At 34.7% G+C, this 17,373-nt stretch overlaps 1 non-coding gene across 1 annotated transcript; it reads right to left on the bottom strand.

Moving 5' to 3' along the window:
* Positions 1 to 15,581: 15,581 nt before the first annotated feature.
* LOC111767112 (small nucleolar RNA SNORA38) lies at positions 15,582 to 15,712 on the bottom strand. Its single transcript, XR_002799005.2, has one exon. It is a non-coding gene; the product is annotated as a small nucleolar RNA SNORA38 (small nucleolar RNA).
* Positions 15,713 to 17,373: the final 1,661 nt, after the last annotated feature.

The following is a 17,373-nucleotide window of genomic DNA, read 5'->3' as shown; positions in this document are numbered from 1 at the left end:
TATTTACATTTCAAAAGTGAGGAGAAGAAAAACAGTCTTTGGAAGTGTCAGAGAAAGTGCCAAGGGAATAGAGTCTACAATAACATATGCAGAGGATAAGTGAATGGGGAGGAATACTTATGAAAAGTTGTTTGCCTTGGAAATTACAGACTCACTGGTGATCATCAAGTGAATCTTTTTTTTTTTTTCCCAAGCAGGGGTAATGAATGCCTAGTGGCAAGAATTTGAAAAGTCCTTGAATAATGAGAAAATAGAGTCAATATAATCAAGGTTTTCTCATATTAGAACCCAAAGTCAAATTTGGTAGACTAATGTAGTGAGAAACATAAAAAAATCTTTAAATGATTTTTTTCACATAGGGAGTTAGTTTATTAGTAGGCAGAACAAAATTGTCCAATAGAAGAGAAAATGACAATGCAAAGAGAGGATAGTGGATGGAATAAGAGTCTGGAGGAAATAATGATAGATGTTCATGGAACAGAATTGGGAACTCTAAAAGAAAAGAAAAGAAAAAGAAAAAGAAAATGGGTGGGTGAAGAGTCATGGATACTTTTATATTGTGAGGTAAATTGAAGGAACACCTACCTGAAAAATTAATTTTTTCAACAAATTAAGAAATAGAGTTATCTGCTTAAAATGAGGGAGTTTGACAGAGGACTGGAAAGTAAAGTAAGTGTTGCTTGGTCTGTGACAAATGAAATTAGGACTTAGCTTGAAAAAAATTAAAGGATCCTTAATTAGAATGGAAAGTCTCTTTGTGTTTATGTGCATGAATATGTAGTGAAAATAAGTAACATGTTTTCATGACTTTCCATAGCAAACCCTGAATATCTGGGATAAGACAAACTGTAATTTATCACATAGTCAGAATCAACAAGGCAGATGCATTGGAAATGGTGACAGGGGCAGATAATTGTAGGATATAGATAACATTGTTGAAAGCAGTTAATATGTGCTTGCAAGTTGGGAATAAAACCAAATGATGTTGTAATAGCAAATGGGGTAATAAGAGGTATAGAAAATAATGGTGGTCTTGATGAGGACTAAGTAATTGTAGGGAAGAAAGAATTTTTTAAAAAAGAAAGTTATTTTATAGATAGTACTTCAGTAAGTTCTAGTGGTGACATGAGGGAATACCAAAGCAATAAAGCAATGAAAAATTATTGTTAACATTTTCAAGGAGTTTACAAAGTAGTCTGAGTGGCAAAACATGTACAAACATGTATGTGTATATTTCATAGATGCTATTAATTACTATAAAAAATTAAGGAGGCAGTACTGAGTATAAGTGTTTTTGTCTTTCACTGATAGGAGAGATCTTATCAAAGGAGAAGGAGGTAGAATTTGGCCTGAAATTGAAGGGTGAGTCTATGTTAGAAAAGATTCATTGTATGTGTTTTAGGACCATGATATATAAACAAATGTGCAGAGTGGGAAAAGACAAAGACCAAAAGAATGAAAACAATGACAATGATAATAATGACTTATTATGCACTGATTTTCCATATTACTTTATTTAATTTCTTCAATAACCCTGTGAAATGGCTATTACACCCAGCTTGCAGATGAAGACATAAAAAGCTAGTGTTTGTCTTAGGTCATATGGTGAGTAACAGAGCGTACCAAAAGTCAAATTGGATATTAAAAAATATGCTCTTTAGAAGTAGATTTATTGCTTCATAACATGGATCTGCATAGCTATTTCAAAGACAGCTTCCTATTGATTATGGAAAATGTCTTATTTCAATTTTTCTCTGTAACTTAAGGTCCCTTCACATCCTTTCATTTCAGCCATACCAAAGTACACTGACACTCAGGGCACCACCCTCTCACTTCTGGACTTAGGCATACAGATTCCGCTACCAAAAGTGAAATTTCCCCTTTTATTCATTCATATAAACTCCTGTGCATTCCTTTATCCCCCATACATTTTTTATAAGATTCAATTAAAGTCTATGTTTCTGTGAAGTCTTTCCTAATGATCCTTGTTGGATTGATCATCATTTCTTTTGTGACATGACTGTATGGGGAACACATGTCTACAATTATACAAATCACATTGTATTAAAGTTTTATTTTATATGTCTGTCTTATCTTCCAGAATGTCACTTTCTTCAGAGATGGTTCAGAGTCTTATTTATATTTGTTTCCCTGGTGCCTAGCACTGTGGCTAACATATATTTGTTTAATAACTGCTTTTGGAATCTGTAAGTGAACAAATGAAGGTAAAGTGGGAAAAGCTTGTGGAATGCATGAAAAGCAGATGGGGTTTTGATATTACAGCATAGATTAGTGGTTTTCAAACTGTGCTCTACAGAACCAATCTGTTGGGTTGTTTCAACATGTATACATGCATTTACTAGAACATCTCTCCTCCTATATATTTTGCACGGTGAGTTTCCATGTGAAATTTCATTAATCAAAAAATTCTACGGCTAAAAACTCTCCAGAAACTATTGCAAAGTGATAAAGCATTATGAATTTTTCAACATAGGAATGACAAGATAAATGGGATATTCACAGAATAATTTGGCATATATACTCCCAGAATCCTCTCCTTGTCCACAAACAAACGTATGTTTTATTTTTTAAAAGGCATTGGATTTTAGATTTTATAAAATCTACCTAAATTAGGTTTGGCTCGCTGAGGCTATATATTTATTTAAGGCTAGTTTTTTAGGCGGATACTTGTATCAAGATTGTGCTTGATGTGAAAGTTGCATTGCTGTGTGGGGAGTCTGCTCAAATCTACTTGGTTACTGCATATAAGTGAGTCACAATAGATATACTAAAAACAAAGTTTTCCATGTTTTTCTTGTGTTTCATCTACATGATACCAAAATCTCAGATACAAGGATATATTTGGATTGTTAAATATTTTACTTTTCACTGAGTGCTTTGGGTCATTTAGGTACAACTTCAATACATGTCTTTAGGGATTGGATTTCCAGAAATTGCAATGCTCTCTGTAATGGAGAAAATCAGAGAGACCACTTATCTTGAGCATTTAGAAATGTAAATGTATCTCTGTTTAATTCTTTCATCTTTGAACCTCACAAAGAATAACTGGAGCTGGAGTTACTTTTCTCTTCTTCTTCTAATGCTAATAAACTGATACTGCGGGATGGCTCTGTGTGTATAAAGAAGGGTGTTGTGCTCTATAGAACTCATTATATGTTTTATCTGTGCAAGGATAGAATTAATCCTGGTTGCAAATGATATGAAAACCAGGCATTTGTCTCTATATCCAGTCAAAAGCACTCAGTGCTGTTAGTGATGGTGGTTAATTTTATCATAAAATAGCTGTCTAAATGCATACAATATTTTTAAGATTCTAGAAATTTAGTTTAATTTTGGGGAAAAAAAGGATTTGAAATAATTATCTTTCAGTTCCTAGGGAAAAAAGGATTGTAACTTGTAAAATAATTTCTATATTTCTAGTAGACATTTAGAATGTTTCAGGATGCTTGTAAGCATTTGTTCTAATAAGGCATTAGAAACAGCTTCATTTCATGCCTGGAAATAGCAAGTATAGTGTGAACCTTTGAAACTCATTTTCCTAGGACTCACCATGTGATTACAACCTAGAAATTGCAAATACTATTGCCCAATTAATTCTGAGTTACTGAGAGAATCAGCAAGATGTAAATGACAAAATATTGAAATAGGAACCACTTAATTTCTTAAGTGACAAGGAGAAGCACAAGTACAATGAATGTGCATATGTTATAGTTATTTGACAATTTTATTCATTGGAAAATATTTTAGGTTCATACAGTGTCAGCACTGTTCTAATCCCTGAGAATTATACAGAGCAGAATAAAAGCTAGGCTTTATGTTTAAGCAGATTTCAAATGAATAGAGGGAGGAGACATCTGCCTACAAATATAAGAGAAGTTCCTTTAAAGGACTTCCACTTAACTGAATTCTACCACATTAAATGATGCTCTCCATTTTTACTGTAACACATAATTGAGAGATGTCCAGATGTACTGAAAATCAGAGTTAATTTGGGAATGCTTATCTGCTTCATCACCAATAGTGTTACATGCTGTCTTAGTTTGCCACAGTACCAGAACTGGGTTGGCTTTTATAATGGCAATTTTATTTGATGTAAATTCTTACAGTTCCAAGGCCATGAAATGTCCAAATCAAGACATCAGCAGAGTTGGTTTCTTACCAAAGTTAGCTACTGGTGATCCTGGTGTCCCACCACGTGGCAAAGCAAGATGGCTGTCAATCTCTGCCAAGGTCCTTGCCTTCTCCTCCAGAATCTATCATCTCCCAGAGCTCAGCTGTGGGTTAGACATAGGCATGTATCTTTCCGGACCTCCTCTCGCATTCTCAACCTGAGCAGGCTATCAGGCAAATAGCTCATCACTTCAGCCTTGAGCTGCTCCATGAGCCCAGCCCATACACGTGCTTAAATTTTGGCTGCTGGCAATCCTTGAGTCCTCTCTCATGTGGCAGGATCAAAAATGGCAGCTTCCTTTCTCTGTATGTTTCTCCATGTCTCCATTTATATAAGATCCAGTGAGAGGGCAGAAACTCAACCTGAGTCATGCCTCACTGACATAGTCCAGTCAAAAGGGTCTCACACCCACAGGAATGGATTAGTTCAAGAACATATTTTTCTTTTTAGAATTCATAGAATACCTTCAAACTGTCACACATGCTTACCAAGAGAAGTAGCTAATTTTTCCTAATCCTCTCCATAGTTATTGAACTCATTATTCCTTAATTTTTAAAACAAAGAAATGTACTATGTGCATAAAATAGTGTATACAATGAAGAGATAGAGATTGAATAATAATATAATGATAAAAAAATACATATCCACATACACCACCAGTTTGATAAATAAAGCAATACTAACATTTTACAACCTCCATGAATTGTGACTTTATAATTGTTTAATTTAATTAAAAATTATATAAATAGATAAAATATGGATATAAAAGATAATTATTATCATTTATGTGGAGCTGTGTAGACTGCTTTAGAAATAACTGATAAAGATAAGTCACCAATAATTATCATTAATTTCCATATGGGTGAGAATCCTACATAGGGTTAGAAAAAATGTCACAAACTGAAATGAATTTTTCTTCAGAATTGTGTGTTAATTTCTCATTCCACTTGAGAGAGACCAAATTTGAATTGTGGGAATGTTTTTTAAAGAAAGATGGTGCAAAACTCAAATCAGCAGATTCACACTTAAATAAAAGGCTTTGGTCCAATATTAAAACATTGGCAAATGAGAGTATATTAATATGTCATAACCTAGAATAAAATGCTTCTGGTATAAATGTATTACTTTTCAAGAATAAGAGTGGGCTATGGTCAACAAATGTTGAAGTTTCCACAAGGGAATCAGAGACTGCTTGATGAGTAAATTGTGCTGGGGGCAGTTAGTGTGGATCTAGAAGCATTCAGAGTTGAGGTATTAGTGCAGATTTCAGGAAAAATTAGGATTCTTTAGGGGAGTAAAGAGCAATCCTGTCAGAGAAAATACCAATGCAAAAGTTGTATCTGTGAAATTATGTGACAATTATTCAAGTATTTCCCAGTGATGCACTAATGGATTCATATGAGAAAGTGCTACAAAATGAGATGGAGAAAAAATGTTTGGGTCAGATTATAATAGAGTAGACTACAGTTTTCTATTTTATCTTGTAGGTTTGGAGTTATGTATTTCAAGCATGGAAATGGCAAGTTCATGTGAAAAGTGCATTCAATTTAAAAGATAGTATAGGTATTGGTACTGTGAATGGGTAAGTGGAGAAAGTACTGAAATCAGGGAGCCAAAAAGGCAGGCACTTATACAGTAAATTTTGAGTTTCCTTAATTTGGTATGGAATTAAGAACATTTTGGTGGCTCACCCCAAGCATGTACAAAGTTGTTGTATTAAGGAACATATTCTGGAGCCCTGTGTCAAACACTAGAGAGAAAGGAAAAATAGTAAAGTATTTTTTCCTGAATACTCAGGAGATTATGAATCTTTATTAATAGTTGTGGAGGGAAAATTTAGACTAGATTTTTCTGTATTATTTTGATCCCTGATGTGTTAACTGCTGAAGAAACAACGTACTATAGTTCTCAGGAATTAAGACTAATTTCACAAACTAGGCGAAAATTTCTCTTGGTGGGAGAGTTTATATTTAGAGAGGGGTTTTCTCTTGTCCTTAAACATAGCCCACTCTGAAAGAGGAGAGGGAAACACAGCTATGTTGGAGAACCTCGTGGAGAGTGAGAACATTCTGACATAATACCATGCTGCTTTTCAGCCTCTACTGGCAGCTTTGTGAATTCAATTCAGATAGAGCTATGTGAGGCGACTCTAAGAGATGTGTTAACCTAAAAGCAGTTGTTGGATTACTTTATAACAGCTGATAATTTTATCCATGATCTTTATCAAGAAAGCTTGTTATTACCTAGAGGGATAAAACAAATTCCTGTTTCTTTATGGCAAACATCTGGAAGTATCTTGTCCTTTGTTAGCATTACTAATATCAATCTGTATCATTTTTATATTCTTTAATATTTTGAATTCTCTGAATATCTCCTCTGGGAGCTTTATAATAATACCTGGAAAAGTAAGCACCAGAAAAGACACAGAAGTTTTCAGTTCAAACTGAAGTTACTCAGTAATTTATTTTATCTTAGAATCACAAGTAAGTGATATCACCTAAGCCAAACTAAACCAACAGATATTGAGAAAATCAAAATCTTTAAATATGATCTTGAGTGAGTTATTATTCTCATATCTTGTATTGTATTTGCCAGAAACTGAGAAGGACATTTTTAGAATAGAGAAAAATTGCTGAATGAAAACTCTTAATTTAGGGACTTAATTTGAATATGACCATTTTTAATTTTACTGACTTATTTTCAGAAAAAAATATACATTTAAATGTTAAAGAAAGAGAACATAAAATGTTTATACTTTTGGGATATATTTATTAAATGTCACTTGAAAAGATTTCTACTGCAAATAAGATATAGCTGTAAGATTTCACTTATGATGAAGAAATATACAGAAAAATTGAATGTGATTTTTTAAAAAATTCTGGAGACTGACTATATGCTAACTTTAGAATTTCATTCATCTGTTCTCAAAACTTGCTTTTTTAACAAACCAAATTATAGTCTATGTTAATGGAGAAAATGCTGTTTTTTTCATGGAGAAGAAGAGATGGTAATTTATTTAAGCACGTTTAACCATTATACCTATGGCTGAGAGTAAAGTTTTCTTATTTTATGAAAGTAGAGGATAATTTATCTTCATCTCAGCAAATTACTGAAAAGTTCCCTATGTTTGTGAAAACAGGTTTGTATTCAGAGTGAAAGTAGAAGTAATCACTAATTGATATTTTTGGGTTCCCTTTCAACTTCTTGGTACTTTTTATTTGCAGATTTCATGCCTTGGCAGGTTCTCTACTATTTTTAACTATGAATAAAAAAGGAAATATAACAGTCACTTTTGCTCTACTCCATTTAACCTGTCCTCTTTGAAGAAGTCAAATGCTAATGACATCGCCCAGTGTTGCTTGGCAGGTTGGGGAGGTTCATATTGCTGAAGATGGGAGAATGCTGGAAAGATCAATCACCTGCCTCTTTCAATTCATTTTTTATTTTTATATGTAAAATTTTATATGTAAACAAACCCTAAAGGTTTGTTTTCTCTAGTTTGTGGATAATCCAGCCTTCTGAATATATTGCTGTTTCCTTTGGATTCTTGCTTCTGAACAATTTTGTTATTCAGTACTATCATTACTTAAAAAAAAAAAAGAACAATAAAGAATGACATTTATTCATGACTCTAAGGGCGTAATGTTTGGTATTGAGGGGGGAGGTCAAGCTACTGGATAAAGTTACTCTTGGAAAATGAATGTTTCAACTTGTCTTTGTCATAATTCTTGGATACTTGTAGCAGTTTGAAAATATTGATGAATTCTAAAAAGAAATATTATGTTTGTAAATTGGTTTGTTCCTCTTAGCTAATGATACTTAGCTAGTATCATTGTACTGGATCCCTTAGATTGTATTGGATTCAGAGGTCTCACTTTTTCTTGATTAAATAATGATTAAGGGTTTGATTGGGCTATGTCAGCAGACCCCTTGGTGGCAGGTATTCACAGAAAAGTGACCCAACAGAGCAGAGTGGAGTTTTTGAGTTTTGATGTTGGAGCCTGAGGAAGTAAACACACAGAGAAGCAGATACCTGAGGAAGGAGAGAAGGCTCCATTAGACATGGCAGAGGCCCCAGGAAGAGAGATAAGCCATTTGCCTGACAGTTTACAGCTGGCCTTGTGAAGAGAACAGAGCAGCTGAGTCATGAGAGAAACAAGCCCCAGGAGACAGACGAGACTTACCCCAGTCAGGGCCATTGGAAGAAGCTGGGACCACAGAATCTTAAAAGGAAGAGGAAGCCTCAACCCTTGCAGATGTGGCAACAGACTTCATGGCCTGGTTACTATAAGCTTCTACCCCAAATAAGTACCCTTTATACATGCCAACAGGTTTCTGGTTATTTTGCATCAGCACCCCTTTAGCTGACTAATACAATACTTTTATTCAATCACATGGTATCAATTACCAACTCTCTGCATATGATCCTCATGTCTGTATGTTTTGTATAGCTCTCTTTTCCATGCTGCAGAACCACATATCCAGCTGGTTTCTAGACAGCTTCACCTGTATGTCAAACAGGCAACTCTAACTCAGTATATTCCAACTGAACTTATCATCTTCTCCTCATACATTTCATATCAAATGTCACCATCCTTATAAGAAATCTAGGTGACAACTTAGATCCTGTCCTTTCCTTCACTTGCCATACGCACTCAATCTTCCAATCTTATTGATTTTACTGCCTTCCAACACCAGATCATTTTATGATCCGTTATCTCTTCTTCTTCATTATACTATTTTATTTCAGGACATTATTATTTCTTACTGAATAACAAATCTTCTTAAATGCCATATTATCTTATTTCCAATCCATTCTCCATACTGTACAATACACATGACACTCTAAAGCAAACAGATCTTTCCAAAACACAGATTTTACAGTGTCCTTTACCTGCCAACCTGTTATAGAAGTTGAAAGAGGTTTGATTATTTCTGTATAGAAACGCCAGGACTCAGGAATGATTTTGAGAAGGGAAAAATGATTTATTGATGGCAGGCCAGACTCGGGAGCTTTCTGTTTCAAACCCTCGAACAAGATTTTCAAGTTCCTTTTATACAGGGTGGGGAGTCAAATGGTGCTTTTATGAAAGAAAACTACTTTCTTTGTTAGTTAAGTGTTTGCCTGAGTACCAGGTAGGTTTTAAATTAGCGTATCTCCCACATTTCAGGTGAGCTTGAATCAGCATGTTGCCCACATTCCATCTGGATGCAACTTTGAATACACATTCAGAGTTACATCTTTTCTGAACATTCAAAGCCCATAGAGCCTATATCACTTAACTGGATTTCTAGAGACTAGGCACACTTGGATACAGAATTAGATGATTTTGAATTTATGCACAGGCTATATTATATTTCCCATTCGAGTCCAAGTCCAAGTTCCCTTAAGCTTCGGCATCATTACAATCAGTTTCCCTGGACTGACTGGTATGTATATAGAGTTTGCATTGCTAAATTGCCTCATTGCCATGGTCACCAAGGGCAGACTGCAGCCTCTCACTGTCTCACACCCACAACTCAGAACACAAAGAGACAAACAGCCTCCCACCCATAGCCCACATCAAAACTCGAGAGGAAGTATTATGTTGCTGTCAAAAATGAGGGCTGTGAAATATGGTTGCCTGTATTTGAACTTTGGATTTGCAAATTGCTTAATGTCTGATTAGGGACAAATTACTTATCCTCTCTGTTTTATTGGTTTCTCTCTCTGTAAAAGGGTGAGCTAACAATAGTACTAACCCAGAGGGTTGTTATGAGGATTGAGTGTGTTAATACTGATAAAGCATTTCTTTTAGTAGCTAGCATATTATGAGAATTTAAAACTGTTTTATTGTTGTTATTATTGTTATTACTATTACCTTTCAATGCAATGTGATTGATCTTGAGAATTGTTGACATCTCAACACAGTATTGCTTACAAGGCTTTCTGTGATTTGCTCTGTTTATTTTTCAAGCTTGATCTCCTACTACTTTTTCACCACTCCTAACTTCTGTGTGGTTTAGGATATACTCCAACAAGATCTAACTCAATGATTTTGATTTAACTATACAAAAGATTATTAAGAGACCCAAGCCATCACACTCCAGAACAACTGCTTCCCTGTGGTTAACCTTATGTAGGTATCATGTTGGCACAATTTGACGTGACAACTAAGACTTATTTTGGTTTTAACACACAAATATTTGCCTGACAATAAAAAACCAGAAGTATTTGGTATGTTCTACAGGCATATGTGTGAATTATAACCTAAAAAAAGTTGGAAACATTTTATTTTGGATGTATTGAGATTTGAAGTACCAAAAGTGAATAAGCAACTACTTAATGTTTAAACATATAAAACGTATTGGGAAGACTAAGAGAAGGCTGAGTGAGAGCAAGAAAGCAAGAGAAGGTAGAAAGAAGGGTAAAAGGAAATTTTCTAAGACTAAATGAAATTGATGTAACAAATTTACTTATGGAAACATGAAATCACAAAACTCATTAATGATAATACTAGTAATTAATTTTAATGGAAAAATTCCTCACCTTATGAAAGGATTACCCTAAAAGAACCTTTAATAAAATGTCTTAAGTCTTTTACAAAATATTTCCTACCAGATACTATTATCTAGCCAGAACTATTAGGAAGTTAATCAGAAAATAAGAACATGAAGAAGTCAAAGTAACTTTGAAACTAAATGTAAGCCAGTGAAAGCAGATCTTCTGTTCTTAAATTTGGAAGGATTTTTTTCAATGTATTGAAATAACATTGACCAAAACTTAATACAGTTCCAAGTACTGATGTGGCATTATGTCTATCTATCTTCATTACAAAGATTTCCCAGAAAGCAACATGAGGAAGAGATGTTAACAATTTAGAATTCTGAAGGAGGAATAGAAATCAATTGAGGAGGGTGGTGGACTTGGCACAGTGGTTAGGGCGTCTGTCTACCACATAGGAGGTCAGCGGTTCAAACCCGGGCCCTCTATGACCCATGTGGAGCTGGCCCATGTGCAGTGCTGAGGTGCGCAAGGAGTGCCCTGCCATGCAGGGGTGTCCTCTGTGTAGGGGAGTCCCATGCGCAAGGAGTGTGCCCCATAAGGAGAGCTGCCCTGTGCGAAAGAAAGTGCAGCCTGCCCAGGGATGGTGCCGCACACACAGAGAACTGACACAACAAGATGACGCAACAAAAAGAAACACAGATTCTCGTGCCGCTGACAACAACAGAAGGGGACAAAGAAGAAGACACAGCAAATAGACACGGAGAACAGACAACCGGGGTGGGGGGTGGGGTAGGGGAGAGAAATAAATAAATAAATCTTTAAAAAAAAATCAATTGAGGAGAATCAGGACACTGAAAATGTTTTGGAGATAGTTGGAGCAATAGCAATGTACAGCTACATGATCTTTTAGATAGAGCAAACAAAGAATTAGCTTGAGAAGTATATTCTTTTCCCAAAAGGTGTTGGGGTGGTTATGCAAAATTATGAAGGTCATATGCCCTTTGATATATTTGGGTAATAAAGGCCAGAGACTGAGACAAACTTCACTTGCAATTGTATTGCTGATGAAACAATCTCAAAGTAGTAACATTGTCTTAAATTTCTTGCTTTTTATTCCCTATCCTCTATTCTCACCTAGAAACAACTATGTTCCTCCTTGTTTTCTGATTCAAGTACATTCACTCTTGCTGTTTCATAATGCCAGTGTTTCTTATTTAACATTATTTGTCATATGTCACCTTTTGGAAACTCAATTTGGCAAATTTTATATCAGATATATTGGATATGAAGTGATGGATTTAAAAAAAATTGCATTAAATTTTAACTTGGTACTCTTAAGTAGATATTTCTAGAGTGGACATAGAGGACAAAATTTGGAATAAAGTATACTTATTGTTATACAGTATTAACGCAATAGAAATGAAACTGTACTGATCATCATATCTCAGGTTTTTTCAGTATTCATAAGCTTTGAGGTAAAGTAAGGAACTATATTTACAGTGTCCATGACATTTGGATTATCAGATAAGTAAATTTTCAGATAATTATGATTCTATTAGAAATATAAATGAAATAATTTGCAGGAGCATATTTTCTCTGTTTGCATGAGTCTGCAACACAAATGAAGGCAAGAACAAAGAAAGCTGAATAAATATGCATTTAATTTTCATTTAAGAAATTTTTAATTATGCACATCTGTAGATGTCTAAGACATGCAATTAAGCAATTAGCCATTGCATAAACAGGCTGAAAAGTTATGCAAACATTAGCATAGGGTGTTATTTTAATTTGAATATCATATTTATGTATTTTTCTTTTGTTTAAAATAGCAGAGTTAAATGACAGGTACTTGTAAAAGAGTTATTGAGTTAATCAACTGCTAGAAAAGACCTGAATTAGAAAAGAATCACTATATGGCCTAAATAAAAATTTGACTAAACATAATCCCCAGGAAAGTTTTATACAAATGTAGATGTCCAGACCTTCTCCTTGGAATTTTTAACTCAGTAAGAGTTAGGAACTGATTATTTTAAGTAGGCTCTTAACCAGCATTCTGTTTCCAGTAACTTCCCTAGTTTTCCTCCAAAGCATTTCTCTGCCTACCACTACTTTACATTAATATTTATTGAATTCTGTTGTTGTCATTTCTCTCAAAGGTCTGCAAACATTCTACAAGTTTATAAAATTTAAAAATAAAAAATTTTCTGGTTAAATTATTTCTTTGTTTTTGTTTTTCATTTTTTTCTCATCAACTGGGTTTTGTTGTTTTTTGTTTTTAAATTTATTGAAATACATCACTCATACATAAACTTTTTTAAATTTGTTGAAAGATTTATTTTTTTATTTCTCTCCCCTTCCCCTTCACCCCCCCTGCCCCGGTTGTCTGTTCTCTGTATCTATTTGCTGTATCTTCCTTTTTGTCTGCTTCTGTTGTCAGTGGCAAGAGAATCTGTATTTCTTTTCATTGCATCATCTTGTTGTGTCAGCTCTCTGTGTGGGCAGTGCCATTCTTAGGCAAGCTGAACTTTCTTTCATGCTGGGCAGCTCTCCTTATGGAGTGCACTCCTTGTTCGTGGGCCTCCCCTATGCGGGGACACCCCTGCGTGGCATGGCACTCCTTGCATGCATCAGCACTGCGCATGGACCAGCTCCACATGGGTCAAGGAGGCCCGGGGTTTGAACCGCAGACCTCACATGTGGTAGATGGACGCCCTAACCACTGGGCCAAGTCCGCTTCCCTACTCATACATAAACTTAACGAATGATGTAAAGCAGAAACCTGCAACTCAGTGTTAAACAAATCAAAAAAGTTCTAAATAACTGGAAGAACATTCCATGCTCATGGACTGGAAGACTAAATATCATTAAGATATCAATTCTACTCAAATTGATGTACAGATTTAATGCAATCCCAATAAAAATTCCACCAGCATTAAAGAAAAAAATTGAAAACATGATCATTAAATTTTTTTGGAAGGGTAAGGAGTCCTGAATAGCCAGAAACATCATAAAAAGGCAAAGTGAGCAGCGCTGATGCGCGCAAGGAGTGCCGTGCCACGCAAGGGTGTCCCCCGCGTGGGGGAGCCCCACGCGCAAGGAGTGCGCCCATGAGGAAAAGCCGCCCAGCGTGAAAAGAAAGAGCAGCCTGCCCAGGAATGGCGCCGCCCACACTTCCCGAGCCGCTGACGACAACAGAAGTGGACAAAGAAACAAGACGCAGCAATAGACACAGAGAACAGACAGCCAGGGGAGGGGGGGGGAGTTAAATAAATAAATAAATCTTTTAAAAAAAAGAAGGTGAAGTGAACCCTCATACCTACCTACAGTGGTAAAAGCAACGTGGTACTGGTTAAATACTGATGATAACATATTTTATGATTTAGTTCATGGAAAAATTTCCAGAATAAGCAAATCCATAGAGACAGAAAGTAGATTAGTGGTTCCCAGGAGGAGAAAGGGGAAAGACTTCTAATGGATACAAAATATCTTTATGAGCTGATGCAAATGTTCTGGAATAGACAGTGGGGATGATTGTACTATCTTATAAATATACTGAAAACCACTGAATAGTTTACTTTCAAAGGGTGGGTTTTATGTTATGCAAATGATATCTCAATTTTTAAAAGTGAAGAAGCAAAATCTATTATTGATGATAAAATTGAATATTAGCATGTACTGGATTTTCTAGATTACTACCAAACCACATAGTATTGCCTACATTTGTTGATGTCAAGTTATGGTACTTTATAAATAGAAGTAAAAGAAAATTTAAAAAGAAGGTGATTTAATGTATAAAGACTATATTTGGACAATTAAAAGTCAATAGGTTGCACAGTTATCAATTAGAGACAAGTGGTGGGAGACTTGAACCTTTACAGCGCATAAAGTGGAATAGGTGTGCCAAATGCAAAGATTGTGTTAATACACCTTAGGCTCAGTGCTAGATCCACATGGTTTCTGGTTTCCAAAGAGCAAAACCATCTTTAAAATTGTCAGCTTTTTTGATGCCATAAATATCAAGCTAATCTTCTATTTAAAAAATCTATGAAAATGTCCTTAATGAAACTTTCTTTTTTTAATTACTATGATAGTCCCATTTTTGAAACCACTTGTTCCCCCATTAAAAAAAATCATTTATCTTTTCTACTTTATTTATAGTTGTTTTAAAAACTTCTTTCAAAAGAAAAGCACAGGGAAAAATATGAGGAGACATTAAAAATAATCTCTGGTCATCTTTGTTTATTTTACCCAGGATTTTCTTAAGAAATTTTATGACATGACTTTAAAGTGGAGCCTTAAATATGAATCAGTATGTATGAACTAAGTGATGCTATTGTTTTCCACATACCTCTCCACACTGTAAATATGTTTCTATTTCCGTATTATTTTGGGGTGAAGAAATTTAACTGGAAAAGTGATTTTATTTTTGGTGTTAGTAAGATTTTCCTTTTTTTATGTGTTTTACACACAGTATGGAAAGACCAGCCTTTTATTAAAGCCAATAAATTGTTAAGCACTAATAAGTACAAAACAAAATATTACCCCCCAAAATGTACTTAAAATCCCATAAGGAAAAGTTTTTTATAAATCATGGCATCATGTTAAATTCTAGTCACATTAAAAATTAAGTGTTAGGGATAGGGGAATTCTTGAAATACTGCAGTAAGAATATTTTTTTCTTGACTTGCTGGTTAATAACTAAAGCTGGCTTAATTGGTACTATGTGCTTAGACTTGTGCTAAATATATTACATGTGCTTTTGGATTCAGTTTTCATTTCCATTTTACAGTAGAAGAAACTGAGGTTTGGAAAGGTTAAACAACTTCCATTTAAAAAGAGATGGATAAATGGCAGGACCTAATGAATGGTACCTGGCTTCACGTAAATGTCCTTTTTTAATTTTTGTGTGGGAAAGGGTGATCTTGAGCCTGCTGAGGAACAAACCCACTCCAGACTTCTCCAAGTCCACAACTCTGCGTCTAATTCTTACGTGGCCAAGGACAGGAAACCACAGACACACCTTTGTAGGAAGGGAAATGTTCTTGTTTGCATGAATGTAAATAAACCCAGGTCATCTGTCTCTGATATCCTCAGACACCATGCAGTCTTTCTTCTCTAGTATTAGCATCTTCCTGTACTAATTTGGCATAAACTTTGTCAAGCACACATTTTTGTTTGCGATTTTGCAATGGTATGCATCTATGGAAGAGCTCTAATATGTTGTACTCTCAAAGAGGGAATGAAAATATATTAATGATAAATTAAGCTATTTAAGCACGTGTTGGACAGAATATGTAATTAATAGGTGATGATGTTAGCAATTGAGACTGAAAATTATATAATGCAAGCAATTGCTTTGTTAATGGGAATTCTACAGGTTAGCTATATTAATCAAATTTATAAAATGATAGTGAGATGTGTACTTTTTTTCAGTAGTAGTATGTCTGTAAGGGTTCATCTACTTGCCTTATTTATTATAGTTCCCATTAAGAATTTGTATTGTTCCTATGGTATTTGACAATAGAGCAATCTACTCTAGAACAACTGCAACTTTAATTTTTGTACTTTTTCTGTGATTTTCATTATGTAGCCTATAAATTTGAACTACTATTGATAATATTTTTTCTATATTTTTCTATTTCAAAAGCGTGAAATGTTACTTCCCTTTTAAAACTGGATAAGCAAAGGTGTATATAGTGACTGACTAACAAGAAGGCCGAAAAGTTCATTTGACAGCATATTTTTGGATAATGGAAGTTTCCATTCATGGCTGAGGTTTTCAAGATGCTGCCCAGTAATACACAATATTGCCTTTTTATTTTTGTGTGTGTTTGTTGTTTCTAAGCTTTAATTAAATGACAGAAACTTTAATTCAAGGACAAAACAAAATCTTAACCTAGCCTCCATGTTTTTCACAATCAGAGAATCTGATTTTATGTATTTTCACTTTTGATCTTCTTGTCAGATTAGCCTCACTTTTATTTTAGGTTTATATATAAATATATATATATAACGTATATACACTATATATATATATAGCATATGTAGTTATGCTTCTACACTTTTTTCTTACTTTTAAAAATTTTACTTCCTGTGTTTCTTAAAAGTGGAATGATAAATTAGTGTTTACTTCACCACATTATCTCTGTTAACTTATTGGCGTTAGCCAGGAATCCATTTTCTTTTTCATCTCTATAAGAAATGTGTTGCCTGATAAGAAAATATATCCCAGACAAGCAGTTTGAGGTATTATGTTTTCTTGTTAGTATTCTCTGTAGGCATTACTTCCAAGGGGAGAAAATTTGTCAACTGTTGGCAAATTGTTATTCTGCTCATTCCCTTGCTCTCATTATAAAGTCTTCATCCTAGCAGTGCATGGTTTCTGTGCACAATACGTCTTGCTGCTTTAGTGCTGTTTTAGATCTGAAATGCTGCCTTTGACATGTCAGGGGTTTGTGTCCTGGTAGGTAGAAAAGAAAGCTTCCACAGAGCTGGGTGATAAAGTACTAGAAATAACTATCTATGCTTAGATATGAAGAGATCATTGATCTATCTATTCAGTCAACCTTTAACATATACCCTTGTGTATACACACATATAGTATGATTTGGGGAATGTATAAAAGATGTGATGCCTGACTTTAAGTAGCTAATAATCTGTTCTCTAGTTGTATTCTCCATATGCAGAGTTTCTG

Source organism: Dasypus novemcinctus, chromosome 2 (assembly GCF_030445035.2).
Source record: "Dasypus novemcinctus isolate mDasNov1 chromosome 2, mDasNov1.1.hap2, whole genome shotgun sequence".
NCBI lineage: Eukaryota > Metazoa > Chordata > Mammalia > Cingulata > Dasypodidae > Dasypus > Dasypus novemcinctus.
Note: the sequence above shows the minus strand (reverse complement) of the source record. Positions and strands in the feature narration are given on the sequence as shown.